The following is a 19,708-nucleotide window of genomic DNA, read 5'->3' on the forward strand; positions in this document are numbered from 1 at the left end:
TTTTTGAGACAGGGTTTCTCTGTGTAGCCCTGGCTGTCCTGGAACTCACTCTGTAGACCAGGCTAGCCTCGAACTCAGAAATCCACCTGCCTCTGCCTCTCAAGCGCTGGGATTAAAGGCATGAGCCCCCACTGCCCAGCCAAAAATGTGTAGCCCAGGTTGGCCTCGAACTCGTGATCCTCCTGCCTCTGCCTGCTTCAGCAAATCCTACCGGTGTGCACTACCACAACCGGCCCAAGTCAGCCTCTTAATGTTTATTTTGAGTCAGGATGTCCTTGAACGCCTGACTCTCTTGCCTCAGCCTCCTGAGTAACTTGGGTTATAAGCACATTTGCAAAAAAAACAACTTGAGAACTTGAAAATGTTTCTCATCTCTGCGGGGCTGGAGAGATGGCTCAGTGGTTAGGAGCACTGGGTACTCTTCCAGAGGACCCAAGATCAATTACTAGCACCCACTGCAGGTGGCTCACAACCACCAGTAACCCCAATTTCTGTGGATTAATCACCCTTTTTTATCGTTTTTCCTTTAATTTAGCTAGTTTGCTTTATTTCTTTCTTTCTTTTCATTTTGTTTATTTAGTTTTTTTTTTGTTTTGTTTGAGGAAGATTCTCATTAATAAGCCCAGGCTATCCTCACATCCAAGATCCTCCTGCCTCAGTTTCCTAAACTGAGATCATAGGCATGTGTCCCACACCTGGCTCCTGTCAGTCAGAATCACTTCAAGTCTTTATTAATGCAATTTACTTGACTGTGTCTTTTTCTCATTAGGTTTTCCAAATGCTGATACTTGCTATTTCTTACAGACATTAAAAAACGATCTTTCAATTATTATTTTGATTATACATATTTCTAGTATACAATTTGATCATTTGATACTGACCTGGACTCCTCTCTACCAGGTACCAGCTGTGAGACTTCATGTGTTACTCAGCCTCTTGGAATCTCAGTGCCATCATCTGCAAAGCAAGGGATGCTCTAGGTCAGAGTCACGGGTGCAGAACCCAAGACAGATCCTTATAAAAGTTGTTTAGTAAGAGGGTCAGGGAACCAAGATAGGGTAGCTACAGAAGCTATGCAAAAGAGTGCTTTGGGAGAAAGCCTGGCTTTATATCAGGGTATGCAAAATTGGTCCTTCCAGGAGACACAGGCTCATGGACGTCTATGTCAGTCAGTTTCCAGGCTGGGCTTATTAAGGGAAGGCAGGCACCAGGAATCTCTAGTGAGGTGAACCATCAGTTAAGGGTCATCTTTTGGAGACAGACACAGAAATCAGCCACCAGTGCCTTGGATGTGGCAAGGATGGGCAGTGTTATCTTCCACTGGGTCATAATTCCAGGCCCCAGGTCGGGTTGCTGTGAGGCATGTCAAGTCTGACATGGTATCTGCTGTGGGAAATGGGTACCTGCCCATGCTAACTAATGATTCTCACTGCTAGCACTGTTATTTTCCCTGCTCTACCCCACCCCAGTCCAGGGCTGGGTTTGAGGAAGGAAGGGAGAGATGTGTGAGGGCATGGGTGTGCATCACCGACTGCTGCAGCGTCCCTCTGGCTCCTCTCTCGCCCCAGGTCCCAGGCTTGTGTAGGTGTGCATGAGTTGTGGGGTGGGAAACACAGAACCTTGTACCCTTATTTGATTAAGTGTGTTTCCCCCTTCCTTTATAGTGCTAAGGATGCTCTTTAAAAGGTCAAATTGGAAAGCCCTGACCCTGTGGTGCCAGCTGAAAAGAGGACATAGGAACAGCAGTGAGAAGGAGGGCAGAAATGAACCCCCCCCCCCAATGCTAACTTCAGGAACTGGAAGAATGTGGACCTGGAAGAAGGTTGCTTATGGCTCTGAGGCTTAAGCAGACTGCCTAAGAGATTCTTCTTTGGGGAGGAGGCTTCTATTTATCTCTTCTGTAAAGCACTGTGATCACATGGTTTAACCAGAAAGCCACTACAGTCACTCAGACAGAAGCTCCTCAGGAGAGAAAGAGTTGCTGATACTACTTTCTCAAGATTGGGCAGACAAGTCCTTACTTGTCTGGAAACCCAGAGGCCAGCCAGTTCCCTTAGAACTCTCCACACCAAGCCCAGCCTACAAAGAGTAAAGGCAGAGAACCTGGGGTTTCTGCCTTCATTAGGGTGGCTAATGCTATTTGGACTTAGAGAATCAAAGAGACAGGGTTAGAATGTCCTGGCTGTCAAGTGCCCAGATGGGAAACTGAGGTTCTAACAGGGGAAGGCACTGTTGGCAAGATGGGACCAGGTCTGTTGTCCAAGGCTCTCCCTCCCTTCATGGTTCCTGTGATGAAGGGTGCCTGGTGTGTGTGTGTGTGTGTGTCAGAGACAGACAGAGAGACAGAGACAGAGAGACAGAGAGACAGAGAAAGAGAGATCCTCTCCCCCTTGTTCATGGAAGCTAGAGGAGCAGAAAAGAAACATCTTTGATCTGTACATTTGGTATGGTAATCCATTCTGTAGGGTAATGATGTGTGCAGATGTGTGACTGTTCTCTTTAGAAAAGCTATCTCAAGCCAGGCAAGCAAACTGAGGCAAAACGTGAGCCTGAAGCCGGGGCTGGAGATGTAGCTGCCATCTGGTGCTTGCCTAGTATGTGCAAGGCCTTGGGTTCAGTCTTCAGTGGTTGGGAGGAAAGGAAAGAGACAGAAATGGAGGGAGGGAAGGCTTGAGGGTGGGAGGGAGGGAAGGAGGGAAAGGGAGAGGTGGGAAGGGAGGGAGAGAGGGATAGGGATAGGAGAAAGGAGGGAGGAAAGGAATGAGGGAGGGAGAGAGGGAGAACCTGAACTTCATAATACACTGTATGAATAATCCCAAACACCAAAATCAACCAAGTAACCAAAAGATCCTGTGGTTAAACCATATGACCACAGTGCTTTACAGAAGAGGTAAGTAGAAGCCCCAAAGAAGAGAGCCTCTCAGGCAGTCTGCTTGAGTTTCAGAGCTGTAAGCAACAGACATTCTTTACTTCAAAACCCTCCTATGGTTGTTGCCATCTTGAGAGAGGTTCTGCCTCACCCTCGGACTGGGCCACAACATAGCATATCCATCACTAAAGCCCAGAATTGGGTCTCAGCTCAGCACACGTTCCCACCGAAGGCCCCAAAGGAATCCAGATGAGCCTTTCTTTGGGACTAGGGTGTTGACTTCAGCCTGGCTGGAACAGCAGATAGCTGGGGAGGTCTGTTCTCTACTACTCAGTCCTGAGTTCTTGGGTCCATCATTCAGAAGCAGTAGCTGGTGAGCAGAGAGGCCTCTCACATGTTTCTGGGTGTTGTAACTTCCTTAGTTCCTCCAGACCAGAGGCCTAAAATTTGTCTGCACATTTGACTTACATGGTGGCAAGGTGTCCTTTAGCAAGTCCAGTGAACCATATAGCAGCAGAATACTGAGGGTGGAGTTCAGTCAATGGCTTTTCTGGAAGGTTCCGGAGCAGCTGCTATACCTACGTATCTGGAGACCATCATGTCAGACCATGAAGATACCAGTTATCCACTCCTGATGGGAAGAGACTGGATCTTTGTCCCTCCCTGTATCTGGCACTGATCCTCCTGAAATCCATGTCCTGGTTATGCTGGCCTTCTGTGAGACCCCAAAGGCCCTAGTGACTAGAAGGTCATTTGGGCATCTATGTCCACACAAGGACCCCAAGGGTATCACTAAGGAAGATGTCTACCTTAGCCTCTCTGCTGTTCCTCCACACCTCAGATGCTCACAAGTGGCTCCATCAAGTTCTATCCTGCAGGCAGGGCCGAGAATGTCCCACACAAACAAAAATGAAACTAAAGTTTGGAAATTCCCCTGCTCAGCTTCCTTTAGGTAGGGAAGTCAGTTTGACCAGAGGAGTCCAGGCCTGCTTCAGGAGGCTAGGCAGGGAACAGGGGATGTTTCAGACGTGAGAGAAATACATACCCAGGTGCAGATGTGTTTGCATAACTGCTAGCTGACTTTAACATCTAGGCACACTGTGGCTTTTAAGTCTTAAAGCATGTCCATTCTTGGACCACACAGTTCAACTTGGCAGAAAGCAAGATGGTGCCAAATAGCTAGAGCATATGGGACAGTATATTTGTCATCCCCCAAGTTCTGTGTTGCAACCCTAACCCCAATGGTTTAGGGTGACTTTGGGGGAGGCAATTAGTTCACAGGGTGGGGTCCTGCAGATAGGATTTGTTCCTGATTGAAGTGCCTAGCATGTTCTACAGCGCTCCTCCATCATACAAGAACACACAAAAATAAGTTGGCAGTTTGCAGGCTAGACGAGAAACTCCATGCTGGCATCCTGACCTTAGACTTTAGCCTCTTGGACAGTGACAAATACGTTATTGTGGCATATAAGTCACCTTGGCTATGGAACTTTGTCACAGTTGTCCAAATACACTCGGGCACCTGATTCTGGGCTAAGGAGATTCTCGCAGCCATGTTTGAACCACCTAGACATCTACAATAAGGTCTTTATTGTGCCGTGAGAGTATAGGTGTGAAAGTGACGATAGTTACGGGTGGACACAGATATATCCTCTGAATGTCCCCCAAATGAACCATGCTGTATAAAAACACACATAGTATGCCATCTGTGGGCATGCTGGACAGTTTCTGGCTCAGTCTCTAGCATCGTAAGAAAGTAATAGAACATAAAGCCCTGGGGTGAACCTCAGGTTGTGCCCGAATGTAAGCCAAATGCTGCCATCAACAAATGCCCTTCTCGAGAAACTAAATGACGGCTTCATCAGATTTACATTACTTTCAGCTTACAGGCAGAGTCTCAATCATTTTGAAAGTTCTATGAATTGCAGAAATAAGTAACAGGATGCTCCCCACAGCCCGCCCTTCAAGGATATGGTGCAATTTCCTAGGTTTCGTCATACGAAGGCTACCTTATACGACAATCAGAGCATCACTTCTTAAAGATCTGGAAATCATCTCGCTTTTAACTTTATTTTTAAAAAATATTATTCACCAGGGACAGACATGATTCCCTAAAAGAAACCCCCAGGAACAAACCACAATGAGGCTGTTGAATTGGGAGTGGGGGGTTGTGTTGCTGATCTCAGACCTGACCTAAGGTATGGCTGCCCTTGCGATTGGGCTAATCCTTCTGAGAGCAGTGCTTCATAGACACCTGGCTGAGAAGTTTCTCCAATGACTAATCAGGATATGAGACACAGGAACTGAAAAGAGAACAATTTTCTTGCTTTATGACTTGATTTAGCTCAACAGCTGATCCCCAAGCCTCCTATGCTCACTCTGCAGATATCTTCTGGCTAAGTCCTTAGGTAGAGACTGATCTGCCCATCTCAGTGAGAGGATATAAAACAGCAAGTGGTTTCTTTGCTCATACAAGACCCTGAGATCACTAATGCCGATGGGGATGGGGATGGGGATGACTCGATCCTTCTACCCATGAGGTGGATACGGGTGGACATGGCTGCCTCTGGGATGCTCACAGCAGCAATCCATTGATATAATCGTCAGGATTTAGCAACATGGTTTCAAACATTTTAAAACTAAAGGCCAACCTCCCTAAGTCCTTCAGAACCAGTCGGAGGAAGCAATCCCGTGAGTAGATTGAGTAGAAGTCGGGCTGCTGGCAAATGTTCACTGTAACCACCTCTATGCCTAGATGTCTGAGGGTGGATCTGTCTTTTCTGAGATGAAAATGCCTGGGACACTAAGTCACCGGCCACACCACCACTCAGAGGATGCGGTGGCATCTCCACGGGGCTCTGGATTGTGGGGAGAGTGGTGGTGACACTGCCTGCCATGGTCCAGGGGTACTGCTCCTTTGTAAAAGGACTTGGAGGCTTAGACAGGACTGTGAAAGAATATAAGAGTCAGAGGAAGTAGCGGTGGTGCTGATGGGGCCCCACCCCTCCCTGAGTTAATGGCAGATGAGGCTGGGGAAGACATTTTAGTCACTGGTAAGTGCTGCTGTATAACGAAGCCTCACACATGAGGTAACTGACCCTAATTAAACTCACTGGGACACACAAAGAGAGAAAGAAAGAAAGGGAGAGAGAAGGAAAGAAAGGGAGAGAGAAAGAGAGAGGGGAGGGGACAGGGAGAGAGGGGAAAGAAAAGAAAATTAGGGGTTAATCTCTCTAATGAACATCAGTATAAAATTCTCAACAAATGCTAGCAAACCAAAGTCAGTAGCACAAAAAGCACATTCATCGTGATCATTGTCTTTACTCAAGTATGCCGTGGAAATTCAACAAATGCAATCAATAAATTTAATGCACCCACGGTCTCAACAACAAAAATTGCAGAATCTTATCAATTGACACAGAAAAAGCCTTTGACAGATCCACCGTCTATCTCTTCGTGATAAAACAAGCAAACAGACAAACAAACTATAAAAATTAGGAATAAACGGAACATATCTCAGCATAATATATCTAGTTATATATATATAGTTATTCAAATATATAAAACTATATATGACAAACCTACAGCCAACATTATATGACAAATTCAAAATATTTCTTCTAAAATCAAGAACAGGGTAAAAGTGTCTACTTTCTCCACTCTTTTTTTTTTAATAGGTTTTTTAGGTTTTTTTTGAGACAGGGTTTCTCTTGTAGCCCTGGCTGTCCTGGAACTCACTCTGTAGACCAGGCTGGCCTCAAACTCAGAAATCCTCCTGCCTCTGCCTCCCAAGTGCTGGGCTTAAAGGCATGCGCCACCACTGCCCGGCTACTTTCTCCACTCTTAATCTGCATAGTACTAGAAGTCTTAGCTGAAACAATAAGACAAGAGAAAGAAGGAAAAAAGGATGCAAATAAGAAAAAAGAATCCCAATTTGAATCCCATGCAAAGAGTCCCCACCGAATGCATCAGTAAGTTCTTAGAACCGATAAAAACTGGGTAAAATGGCCAGATGCAAGTGACACAGACTTTGTATCAAATAATGAACATGCTGAGAAAGAAATTTAAAAGGTGTCCCATTCATAATAGCTTTAAAAATAAAACTTTAGAATAACTCTATTTGAGACAGTGGGATAAAGACTTCTACATTGATCAATGTAATTTTAAAACACCAAAGAAAGAAATCAAAGATATGAGGCTATGGGAAGACTTCCTGCTCTCATGGATTGGCAGAATTAATACAGGAAAGCTGACATGTTACCAAGAATAGTCTATAGATTCAATGCAATTCTCACCAAAATTCCACTAACATTCTTCACAGAACTAAAAATTTGTAAAATTTTAGAAATACAAAAGCTCCTCAAAGCAAAGATCTCAAAAGATGCCAAAGCAATCCTGAGCAAAAGAGATGACAGGCAAGAGTATCACATACCTGATTTAATATATAATATGGAGCCATAGTAACAAAAACCAGCATGGTACTGGGACACACACATCAGTGAATAAAATAGAAGGTCAAGAAAGAAACACACACAACACAGTAGCTGTCTGATTTTCAACAAAGATACATACCATTAACATATGTTGGAATAAAAACAGAGTCTTGCTACACAGAGAAACCCTATCTCGAAAAAACAAAAACCGAAAACCAAAAAAAAAAAAAAAAAAAAAAAAAAAAAAAAAAAAAAAAAAAAAAAGAAACAGAGTCTTGAACAAATGGTGCTGGATATCCACACAAAGAAGAATGAGACTAGATAGTTATAGCTTCCCTTGCACACACACACACACACACACACACACACACACTCCATTAAATATGGATCAAAGGTTTTGATGTAAGACATGAACTCTGAAACCACTAGAGAAAAACTCAAGCCAAACCTTTCAAAATACAGGGATAGGCAAAGCCTTTCCAAAGAGGATTCAGAGAGTATGGGGATCAATTCACCCCAGAAACACTTGCATACCCATTATTTTAGCCAGCATAGAAATTAATACAGAAATACTTAAAAATAAAAATTAAAAGTAGAATCACTATATGATCCAGGTGCACCACTTCCTGAACACCCGAAGGACTCCAAAACAATGCACCCAGAGACACTTGCATGCTCATGTTTATTTATCCATGGCATTGCAACACCAGTCACAGTAGCCAAGTTGTTTGACCAGCCTAGGTGTCTGCCAATAGAGGAGTGGAAAAAGAAAAAAACATGGCGTAGGCACATATACAAACACACACACACACACACACACCCCTACATACACACACACAAATGGTATTTTGTTCATCTGTAAAGAAAAAGAAAGATGGTTTTTGCAAGAAAATTGACACAACTGGAAATCACCAGACTCAGAAAGACAAACATTGAAATGTTTTCTTCATTTGTGGATCCTGGGTTTTATACAGGTGCATAAAATAACACATTATTTTATAGGTGCATAAAATACATATATTATTTTTTGCATATATGTAGTCAAAGTATAGGATATATTTGCATAAATAGGTCTTTCTATGCACAGAGAGTATACAACCATAAAGAGGGCTGAAGTCAAGGTTCAGTGGAAAAGCACTCACTAGGTATGCCCAAGGCCCCGTGTTTGACCCCCAGCACTAAAATAAAAAATATAGAAAGAAAATAAAAGATTATTTATTGCATTAAATGAAAAGAAAAATCTGTCCACACTCCATTCAGTACATCCTCATCATGAGAGAGAGAATACACATGTGTATACATGTATGTGGTCATGGATGCACATATGTAGGTCTGTATATTTGTATGTGTATATATGTGTATGATCTAAAGTCTACTTAGCTGATACTGACTGTGTAGAGGGAAACACTGGATACCCTTGTCTGTAAAGGCCGAGTTAGACACTGGAATAAGACAGAAACCCAGTGACATTGCTTGTCTTCACAGAGAGCATCTGAGTGACTGGATTTTTACTATATGGATTTATTAGTTACTTTATTTATTCAAAGATGCTGGAGACAAGTTCTCACTATATAGGTCAGGCTGGTTCCAATGCTCATGGCCTCAGACATCTAAGTACTGGTTGTGTGGCACCATGCCTGGGCTTGGTTTTATTTTAACATCATACATATTATTTAGTTCAATAAGTGACATTTAAAAAAACATATCTGAGTTCATTAAAATATGGTAACAAACACATGGAAAAACCTAGTGCTAGAGGGCCTCTCCGTATCAGCTCCTTGTTGTTATCCTTCAACAAAAGCCATGGGTGAACCAGGCAAAGGGTGGCCAGTGTCTCCCTGGAGAAGAGTCCCTTAGGAGGAGTTAGGAGAAGCACCAGTATTAAGTCATCAGGAAGAGGGAGCAATCTGGAGAAATGGGCATGTCTATGCTACGATTTTAAGCAGTGACAGGGAAAAGGAAGAATCTGAAGTCACGGGTGACCAGAATCACAGAGCCCACTACCCAAATCTCTGAGATCCACAGAACGGAAGACTCAAGACTCTCCTAATAAAAAAAAAGGGGGGGAGGGGTCATGCCAACTCTACCCACTTTCAGGGAACCAGAAATGGGAACTACCATGCAAGTTATACATCACACCCATTTACGGGTGACAGAGTCCTGTAAGTCATCAGTGGCACCTGCTTCCAGCTTCTGCCTGATTTTACACAGGACTCCCTGGGGGTGTGACACAGGACTCCCTGGGGGTGTGACACAGGGCTCCCTGAGGTTGCCTGAGATCCTGCTCTCTGAATCTCCTGTGCCAGCAGGATTTATTGTTTTGCTTCTAAATCATGTTTCTTCTGCAGAATTAATTCCAGCTAGACAAGGTTTAGGCTATCAACTACACTCACAGAAACATATTTGGCGAAGAGAGGTGATGCTTTGCGTCCTGAGAACACCTACAAAGAGGTTTTCTTTTTGTTGTCTTCTGTAGTAAGGATAGAACCCAGAATCTTCTGCAAGCTAGGCAGATCTCTTGCCCTGTAAGCCACACCTCTACCCTAAAACTTAAGTGTTTCCACCTCCTTTGTCACAGTTCTATGCTGGTGGTAGAGGAGAGATACTGGGATGATGTATTAGATGTGGTAAAAACAAAAAAATTCCATCAAGTGCTGGCAGAAATAGCTTTTTTATTCTCTGCAGTCTGCATCCTCCAAGGGTGCTAGAAAAGGAGCCTTTCTCTTTCCAATTGGGACAGTTTGGTTGCTGGTTGCTGGGATTTTTGGCACTCAGCTTGTAGCTGCAGTCTCTGCCTCCCCAAGATGGCTGCCTTCCCTGAGGTATCTGTTTGGACATGCTGATCTCCTCTATTAGCAAGCAGAAGTCTTACAGGGCCCACCCTACAACCTTATCTAAAGTGTCTGCAGCCACCCTATGTCTAAATAAAGTTGCATTCAGAGGCAGTGGTGATGAGAATTCCACGTCTTCTTTAGGAGACCCAACACACAGACAACATATGGAAGAAGATAATCTACAGAGTTTTGTTGGGCTCTTTGGGGTGGGGGGGGGAGAGAGAGAGAGAGAGAGAGAGAGAGAGAGGGAGGGAGGTGCTGGGGCGCATGGACATTGACCAGGTACTGCTGATCTTGGGCTGGTCCAGGAACAGGTCTAAGCAGACTTTCCCATACAAGCGCTTACTAGGCCTCAGCATACTCAGCTTCTGAGATCAGGCCGATCTGGGCTTTCTGGGCAGACAGGACAAAGCAGACTACGGCATTTCCCAAGCTTCGGTGTTTGTTCCATCAGGACTCCAGGCTCCTCATACTTGTAGCCAAGCACTGTGTCTGTTTCATCTCATTCAATTCACAAGATCAGTTTTGAACTATCCATTATGTCTATACATGGGGAATCAAACTTCCAAGATATGAAATCGTTAACTCATGGTCATAGTGCACAGTGCTGAGAGCACCAGGAGGTCCCCACTCCAGGACAGGTAGATGCTGGTCTCGGAGACAGGGCAGGCATAATTTCTGGCAGCTGGTCTGTGGGAAGTACACTGCAAGGGGCCTTATGAACTTCAAGTCACCAGCTCTCGCCCTCTCTGTTCTCTGGTGGGAGCTCAGGCTTGGTACCTTATTCTTGTGCTAAGGACTCGACACAGGGTCTGCCCTGGCTCTGAGCTACACCCCAGAGGGAACCTGGTAGGTTTCCGGGTTTCCTTTCCTTGCAAGAAAGTGACTCAGAAAGAGAAAGTTGCAGGTATGGCTGAGCTACACCCATCTTTGGCCATTCTCTGGCCTTTTTCCCAATCACGAAAGTCAATTTTCAAAATATCTTTTCTGTATGAAGCCCCCACCCTGCCTTTTCAGAAGAATCTCAACAATGTATACCAATGATACTGAAGGGCCAGAACCCTCCAGGAACCTCCCACAACTCCCAGCTCAGCTTTTCTGAGTGGAAAAAATGGTTTAAACCCCACATGGCATTGTGGTAGGCCAGGACAAAAGGCTGCCCAGGTTTACCCTGTGACTGGTGAGTTTCAATGTTCACTAGAAATCTAGGCGATAGACAACATTAAAGAAATATTGTTTTCTTTTAAAACACAATATTCTGTTGTTGTTGTTGTTTTTAAAGACCCCTGTCTTTTTGTATATTCTTTAATATCTCGTATTTGTTCCAACACAAAGTTGACAGCCAGAAGCCACCGACCTGCGGTTGGCAACTGTTAGAGAACGCAGCTTTCTTTTGTAGAGCAGCAAGTTGCTGAGGTTCAGTCAAACGCTATTCTTTCTACTACTACTGTCTAATGAAAGGTGGTTTGTTTGTTTGTTTGTTTGTTTTGGCTGAAAATTCGGAATTGTGTGGAACAAACAGGGTGACTGCCGGATTATTATTATTTAATAATAATAGCAAAGGAATTGGAAAAACAACAACAACAACAACAACAACAAGAAAGTAGGGCTCCGGGGAGTGCCTAGTGTGGCATCAGGAGAGAGGGCGAACAGACATAACAGCGTTTTCCCCAAACTGAGCCACTCCCCCCAATTTGCCACTATCTGTGGTCCCCAAACTACAGAGTGTCCGCCAGTGCTCACCGGCCCCTCAGTCAGTTTGTCTATCAACCTGGCCTCTGGCACTCCCTCCTCTCTCTAGGAGCAGATCCCGAACCCCTAATCCCCCTCCGCGCCCCCGCCTGGGCAGGTAACTCACCCGCTCAGCTCTGACTCCACCGCGCTCTGTGCAAAACTGAAAGTGGCCACTGAGCGCTGTTCTCTGGTTCTTAGAACCTGCTGCCGCTGCCGAGAAATCACGTGGATTCAAAGTGCCAGCCCCAGGGCGCGCAGGAAGGGTGCCCGGAACCCGCCGCGGCTTGGCGATCGCAGCGGGACGTGGCTCTCTGCCTACTACCAAGACAGGGTAAGGTGGGTATCTGCCAGGCGGTGGGTGGGGCCAGAGTGCCGCAGGACCCGCACAACCCTTCTTTCTCCACTTCTCAGAGACATTAAAGGATGGGGGCATTGGGAGCCGCTGAGCAAAACTTCTTGGGAGTTGGGTCCAGGATTCTGACTCCTGACCTCCAGTGCGCGACAGTTGACAGTCGACAGTCGCACATCACCTGAGAACCTGTCCTGGACAAGCATGGTCTCCAGGTGTGTCTCTGCCGGTCCTCGAGGAACCACAAGACATGGGTGCAAGGGTTGCCTAGGCTACAGACGAAAGCTGGGGCAGAGATGAGGGAGGGTGGAAAGAGGTGGGCGGTAAGGAAGGGACTACAGGGTCAGATTCAGCCCTGGAAAGTTCCTGTCTCTGTTCCAAGTTCTACAGCCTGCCCTGCCTCTTGTCTTTGACCCAGAACAGGTGGCCAGCTCCTCCTGAGGATGGTTTCTGTGACAACTCACAGTGAAGCAACTCTCCCAGAATGCTTTGGGGGAGGAATGGGGAGACAAGGACAATGCATTAGCACTGAAGGACAGGGTCAGGAGCACACCCATGACCCCAAAACCTCAGGCTCAAGTCTTCCTCTTAAGTGCTGGCTACATCACCTTAGGCCAGTGGTTCCCAACCTTCCTAGTGCTGTGACCCTTTAATACTGTTCTGCAGCCTCATGTTGTGCTGACCCCCAACCATAAAATTATTGCTACTTCACAACTGTAATTTTGCTACTGTTATGAATCGTAATGAAATCATCGGACTCCCCCAGAGGAGTCACACAGATCAAGAAACACTGCCCTAGACAAAAGTCTCGACTCTATGAGTTTCAGTTCTGGCATCTGTTCTGAGGACCATAGAAGTAACATCTCCCAAATCCTTCATGGGAACGGAAGACCAGAAGTTAGAGCAGATGTGATGTGCCTCCCAAACTCTTAAGAAGCCCTTCTTTGATAGTACCCTTCTATGGGTCTCAAATTTCTGTGACCTTCTGACCTCTTCCCTCCCAGGACCAAGAGGGGAGTCTAGAAAGTTCTTGACAGGCAAGAGTGGGGGGGGGCATTATTATTTTGCACTGATTACTTGTGCGTCATTCTTAGCTTTCCCACCCCTACCTGGTTTGCCTCTAACAAATAAATGCCTTGATTTTAGCCAGCCTCCGCTTCCTGTTGTCAGATGGTGGAGTCCCAGCCTGTGGTACATGGTGGGCTGTCAGCTGTTTGTGTGAGAAGAGTTACAGCCCAACAGTAGGGCTCAGCTCATATCCCCCCCAACCATTACGTGTTGCTGGACCTACACCCTCCGTGCTGACAAAAGGATCTCAGTGGACACAGACAAGTAGCCACCACCCAGAGAGACAAGCACTGGCCATATTTAGATGTACTTAAACCCACACAGCCCCATGAAGAGGCCAGACAGAGGTTAACATCTCATTAGGTACAAGAAGAAATGAGATCCAGAGATGTCAAGGTCACATGGCAGTAAGAAACACCAGATCTTTTGTTTGTTTGTTTGTTTGTTTGTTTGTTTTTCAAGACAGGGTTTCTCTGTGTAGCCCTGGCTGTCCTGGAACTCTATAGACCAGGCTGACCTTGAACTCAGAAATCCGCCTGCCTCTGCCTCCCAAGTGCTGGGATTAAAGGCATGCGCAAACCACTGCCCGGCTGAAACACCAGATCTTAAACCCAGTTCCATGTCCACTGTTGTGGAAACAAGCCTGTCAATAAGGGTTCTAGGAGAATCATCTTCCCAGAGTTACCCGGTGTTCAGTCTGCGTTATAAGGGTATCCTATGAGCTCAGACGCTGTCATCTTCATGAGATTAGAAGGACAGGAGGGTCACTAGACCCTCTTCTGAGTTTCCGGCCACTCTTCCCAGTCACTTGTATGCAATTCTGCCCTAATTGCATGAGATCTCTAGAAGGGGGAAGAGTATATAGAGTGGGGAGGATTAGAGGAGAAGGCTCCACCTATGGGGAAGCCATCATCCATGTTGGGTGGAGACTTCCCAGTGCAGCTGCTTTGGGATCACTGTGCTCTGTAAGTAAGAGAGTGCAATAAACTCACTGGTTCTCCAAGGAGAACTGAGGTGAAATGGAATTTTGGTTTGTAATTAGGACTTTGGTCAGATGCTGTTCACATCTCCCTAGGGAAAGACAGCAGTTCAATCATTGGCCTGAATACTGGGTTCCCATGGCTAAAGTACACAGGGTTCTTCTCTGGTGGCTTGCATGTTTATCAACTTTGAAAAGCTGGGTCTCTGTGTGTGAGAACTGGCCCAAGGTGCCAAAAGATTGAAGAAAGGTGAGCAGAGCCAGGCCTGGACAGAGTACAGTTCACTGGGGACTTACTGTAAGTATTATAGCTCTGAAGGGAAAGGCTTCCCCAATAGAAGTGTTACAGCTCTGCTCTGAGGGGGAAACTTTCCCCAGTTCAACTGTTGCAGCTCTTAAGGGAAAGATATTCTGGCAGTTAGGAGCTAAGGAATACCAAAGACACGCTGTATAACAGTCATGAAAGAGGCTATCTGCCATTGCTCAGGTAAGAAGCAGCAGGGAACTGAGCAGGAGACCTGTGTGTGTGTGTGTGTGTGTGTGTGTGTTGTGTGTGTGTGTGAGTGTGTGTGGTGTGTGTGTATCTGTGTGTGTATGTGTCTGTGTGTGTATGTGTGTGTATGTGTGTGTGTGAGTGTGTGTGTGGTGTGTGTGTATCTGTGTGTGTGTGTATGTGTGTGGCGTGTGTGTGTATGTATGTGTGTGTGTGGTGTGTGTGTGAGTGTGTGTGTGGTATGTGTGTGTGTATGTATGTGTGTGTGAGTATGTGTGTGTTGTGTGTGTATGTGTGTGTGTGTTGTGTGTGTTGTGTGTGTGTGTGTGAGTGTGTGGTGTGTGTGTGTATGTGTGTGTGTGGTGTGTGTGTGTGTATGTGTGTGAGTGTATGTGTGATGTGTGTGTGTGTGTGAGTGTGTGTCGGGTGTGTGTGTGTATGTGTGTGGGGTGTGTGTGTGTGTGTGTGTGGTGTGTGTGTGTGTGTGTCTCCACCGTGGAGATTTCCAAGGCAAGGATTGATGAGATTATGTGTGATGTGTGTGTGTGTGTGAGTGTGTGTCGGGTGTGTGTGTGTATGTGTGTGGGGTGTGTGTGTGTGTGTGTGTGTGGTGTGTGTGTGTGTGTGTGTCTCCACCGTGGAGATTTCCAAGGCAAGGATTGATGAGATTTCAAGTCAAGCCCAGGGACTGATAGGATTTCAGCTCAGGGACTGGTGGGCTTTGATAGGTTTTCAAACCTGGAAGTGGGCTCGGACCTTTTACCCTACTCTTACAGATAAAAGTATTAAGTAACTGTAAGACAAGTGAATCTCCATACCCCAAGGAGGTAGAAAGGGACCTTTGTTTGAAAAAAAAAGTCACCTTTACCCAAGGCCTAGTCCCTATTCACCCTAGGGACCAGCAGCCGAGGTGAGAAGATGAAGGTGGGGCCCTGGCTGGGGGAAGCACTGTTTGCAGTCTGGAAAGAGCAGAGCCACAGCCTCCAGGCAATGGATTCTAATCAGGTTTGCCAGCATTTGGCCTGGGCCAAAGTTGTCCTAGTCCTTAGAGGAGACCCCAATGCAGAGCTTCTGGAGTTGGGGGTGGGAATGAGGGGATGAGGGGGGAGTAGGTTTGAGAGAAGGTCTGTCTGTTCTGTTTTAACAAGCCTCTGTTCTCTGGGCTGCCATAGATCCTGCTACATGCTCTCTGGACACATTTTGGTGACGTGTACGTGCTCCCCCAACAGACCTGACAGACAAAGATACTAGGGGCTACACCTGCTTCCCACTGTGGTATAAGGATATGTTCCAAGGTCCCAGCTAGGGTGTGGTGGTTGCAGTAGTGACACTCTAAAGGACTTCTCAGAATGTCCTTAGTGACATAAGAGCTTCTGGGAATGGCATAGGGGCTGCCTGAGTGGCAAGCTCTCCTGCTTTTGTTCTGTAGCATTAAGGGAAGGCCTTGGGCTTTAGGGGATCCTTAAGGGAGAAGTTTTGGTCTACTGTAGCTTCTAAGCAGTGTCGCTGCCCTAGAGGCCATCACAGAGCCTAGAATTCCTGTTAGACATCTGGGGCTGGCAAGCACTTTTGTTTTTTTATTATTTTTATTGGTTTTTATCATATTATTTTTATTTTATGTATGTGTGTTTTGCCTGTTTGTATGGATGCTATGTGCATGCCTGGTGCCTCAGGGACAGAAGATGACATTAGATCTCCTGGAATTGAGTTAGGCACAGTTATGAACCACCATGCAGGTGCTTAGAGCCAAACCTGGGTCCTCTGCAAGAGCAACAAGTGCTCTTAACTGCTGAGCCATCTCTCCAGCCTCTAATAAGCAATTTTGCAGGGTGCCTTTCAAGAACCCTCACCTCAGCCGGGCAGTGGTGGCGCACGCCTTTAATCCCAGCACTTGGGAGGCAGAGGCAGGCAGATTTCTGAGTTCGAGGCCAGCGTGGTCTACAGAGTGAGTTTCAGGACAGCCAGGGCTGCACAGAGAAACCTGGTCTCGAACAAAACAAAACAAAACAAAACAAAACAAAACAAAACAAAACAAAACAAAACAAAACAAGAAGCCTCCCCACGCTCCTGGCTGCTTCCAGCATCAGACCAGGGATAAGGGGAGCTCAGACTGTGAGAAGGGAGCAGAGAGGCTTGGAGCTCGCTGCCAGTCTAGCTTAATTGGTGAGATCCAGGCCTGTGAGAGTTCTGGTCTCAGAGTCAGTAGACCATTGACAAGTGAGTTCGTCCTCTGGCCTCTACAAGCAGGTACAAAGACACACACACGTCTGCACACACATGAACACATAGATTCACAAATGCATGCACACATGCATTGTTTGTTTGTTGGTTTGTTGGTTTGTTGGTTTGTTTGTTTCAAGTCAGGATTTCTATGTGTGGTGCTGGCCATCCTGGAACTCATTCCATAAACCAGGCTGGTCTCTCTCACTCACTCTCGTCTTTTTTTTTTTTTTTTTCAAGACAGGGTTTCTCTGTGTAGCCCTGGCTGTCCTGGAACTCACTCTGTAGACCAGGCTGGCCTCAAACTCAGAAATCCGTCTGCCTCTGCCTCTCAAGTGCTAGGATTAAAGGCGTGCGCCACCACTGCCCAGCTAGGCTGGTCTCGAACTCAAAGATCTGCCTGTCTCTGCCTCCCAAGTACTAGGATTAAAGGCATGTGCCACCACCGCTTGGCTGTACATACATGCATTTTTAAAAGGGCAACTTTACTTGTCTCACAGTACACATAATAGCCTGCTCTGGAGGCTGGGAAGTCTTATGAGTATGGCATCAACTCCCAGTAAAAACAGGCAAGGGGGCTCAGGTGGAGAGGGGAGAAGACAAGGGGTGACCTGGCTTTATAACAGTCTGCTTTGGGAGTCACTAATCCACTCCTGATTGATCAGAAGCTCAGGCGAATCAGCTGAATCTCTGGAAAAAAAATGCAGAAATCCCACTTGCTTCTCAAAGGCTCCACTTCTCAATACTGCTACAGTGTGTGTTCTGAGGGGTGTGAGGACAAACCATCCCACTGGGCTGGCGTAGTGGCCCATGCCTGGAGGAGACTGTCCAGGACTGAGATGGAAGTACCCTTTGTGCTGGAGCCTAGGGCTGGGGAGGATGAGGAAGCTGGCAATCTGCTGAGGGGACCTTCCCTTCAGCGTAAAAGTTGAATCGACTTACTTATTCAGAGAGTCTATCTTTCTCTTCTGTGAGAAACCAGACCTCTACAAGACCCTTATGCTCGCTGCCGACCTCAGACTCTCCCATCCACCTCACTTCCTGCCTCCCTCACCCCACAGTGTGGGAACCACATAGGACAGCGGCTGAGTCAGATGCTCCATTTGGACTCAGGCAGGAAGCTGGTCAGGGGAAGGGATGGGAGCTTTGAGGGTGGGGAACAAAGGGTTGTTGGTGCCCATATTTGGATGAGGGAGTGACCAGGATGGAAGACGCTCTTGCCTGACCATGGTGTGGCTGTGCGGTGGATGTGCCTAGGAATCTAGAGATAGTATCTAGGCTTCTGCAGAGAAATCAGCACAATGAAAATGATGTGGTTAGTGAATGAAAAGATGACGGTGTCGCCAAAACAGGGAGTGAATGAGTGTTTCTGGACCCCATACATGCCACCGCTGGCTCTAGCACCTTGTCTCATATGGCTGCTTAGTTGATTCCTGCTCAGCTTTTTAAATGTGGCTTAAGTAGCCCCTCTACCACTGGCCACCAGAAGATGCAGGTGTGTGTTCAAATGCTGATTGTGATCTTCCTTGGTATGAAAGACTACTGTCCATCAACGTAACTCAGATCCAGGGATCGGAGCACTTCACCAAACCCTGGAAATCTCGTCCTGAGATTGCCAGGAGTAGGATCATTCCCCCGAGCTCCTGGACTACATGTCCCAGTTCCTATAGCCCTGTGCCCACAACCTTTGCCTCACCAGAGATCACAGTAGCTGCTAGCCAGGTTAAACTTCCTTTCCCCTTATAAAGTAATGTCCAGCAGCCCTTGGAATTCCCCCTCATGCAAATGAGACATCTCCTGCATTTTGGACCTACACGCACTCTATATAGCCCTTACTCGCCCAACAAAGGTTTAAATAGATTTTGTTCCCCCACCCAATAAACTGAACCGGTTCTCCGAAGCTGTTCTCAGGTATGTGTTCTCTGTCCAGGCACTCGCTGCCACCCAAGAGCCTGTCTGCACCCACCTGCTTGGCTAAGTTTTCCTTTCTCCAGCCAGGTTGTTCAACCAGCCTGGCTTGGTCAGAGAGAGGGAAGAAGCAGACACTGGGCGGCGGCAGCTGGTGCCCAACCTGGTTATTTCAGGGCTTCTGGTATGAAGTGGAAATTTAAGGGGTCTTTGGAAAATCAATAGTGTCAGATGATGTTTTGCTGGGGCAAACAAGTGAAAGAGTGTTTTCCTGAAGTGGACACAGGTAGATGGATATTTCGCTAAGACAGACTCTTGAAGGAACATTTCACTGAAGCAGACACAGGTGAAGGGATGTTCTGCTAAAGCAACACATGAAAGTACTCAAGCATGTGAGTACTCAAGCATGTGATAGGATAAGGGTCCTGTGCTAACAACACGCATGCATTGGTCTGCCTTTCACTGCATAGTTAAGCTCCATTTGTTGTGACTCCATAGAGAGAAATGCACCAAAAAAAACTTCTGATAGTGTGCTGTGGCTTCTTGCTGCTTCCACAGACTCAGCCGATTGGCAGAATGATGTAAGCTGGGACAGACTCATGTGGAATTTTGCTAAGTCAAACTCAGTGCTGAGGTAAGACACACGGTGAGGCAAGACAATGGAGGACACGTGATGTTTGGAGGGAGTATAAACAGGACTCAACGGACTATGAGAGGGGCTTGCTAATAGAGCTAGCTCTGCAACACTTCTTAGTCTCTGGTCCTCAATGATCTTTGTTTTATTAAGAGAGGCACGGCAGAGAACTTCTGGAGTTCCTTTT

The 19,708-nt window shown here is 46.4% G+C and overlaps 1 protein-coding gene across 5 annotated transcripts in view; it reads right to left on the minus strand.

Moving 5' to 3' along the window:
- Nlrc5 (NLR family CARD domain containing 5) overlaps positions 1 to 12,051 on the minus strand; it is an 88,052-nt gene extending 76,001 nt beyond the window's left edge. For all 5 annotated transcript variants that reach the window (XR_003711808.1, XR_003711809.1, XM_028770334.1 and 2 more), the window contains exons 1-2: positions 11,995 to 12,051; positions 882 to 957 (exon numbers count right to left, since the gene is read on the minus strand). The gene's annotated coding sequence lies outside the window, so the exon portion shown is untranslated. The remainder of the gene's footprint in view (positions 1 to 881; positions 958 to 11,994) is intronic.
- Between the last annotated feature and the right edge of the window lie 7,657 nt (positions 12,052 to 19,708).

This window comes from Grammomys surdaster, unplaced genomic scaffold (genome assembly GCF_004785775.1).
Source record: "Grammomys surdaster isolate TR1022 unplaced genomic scaffold, NIH_TR_1.0 201, whole genome shotgun sequence".
Classification (NCBI taxonomy): Eukaryota; Metazoa; Chordata; class Mammalia; order Rodentia; family Muridae; genus Grammomys; species Grammomys surdaster.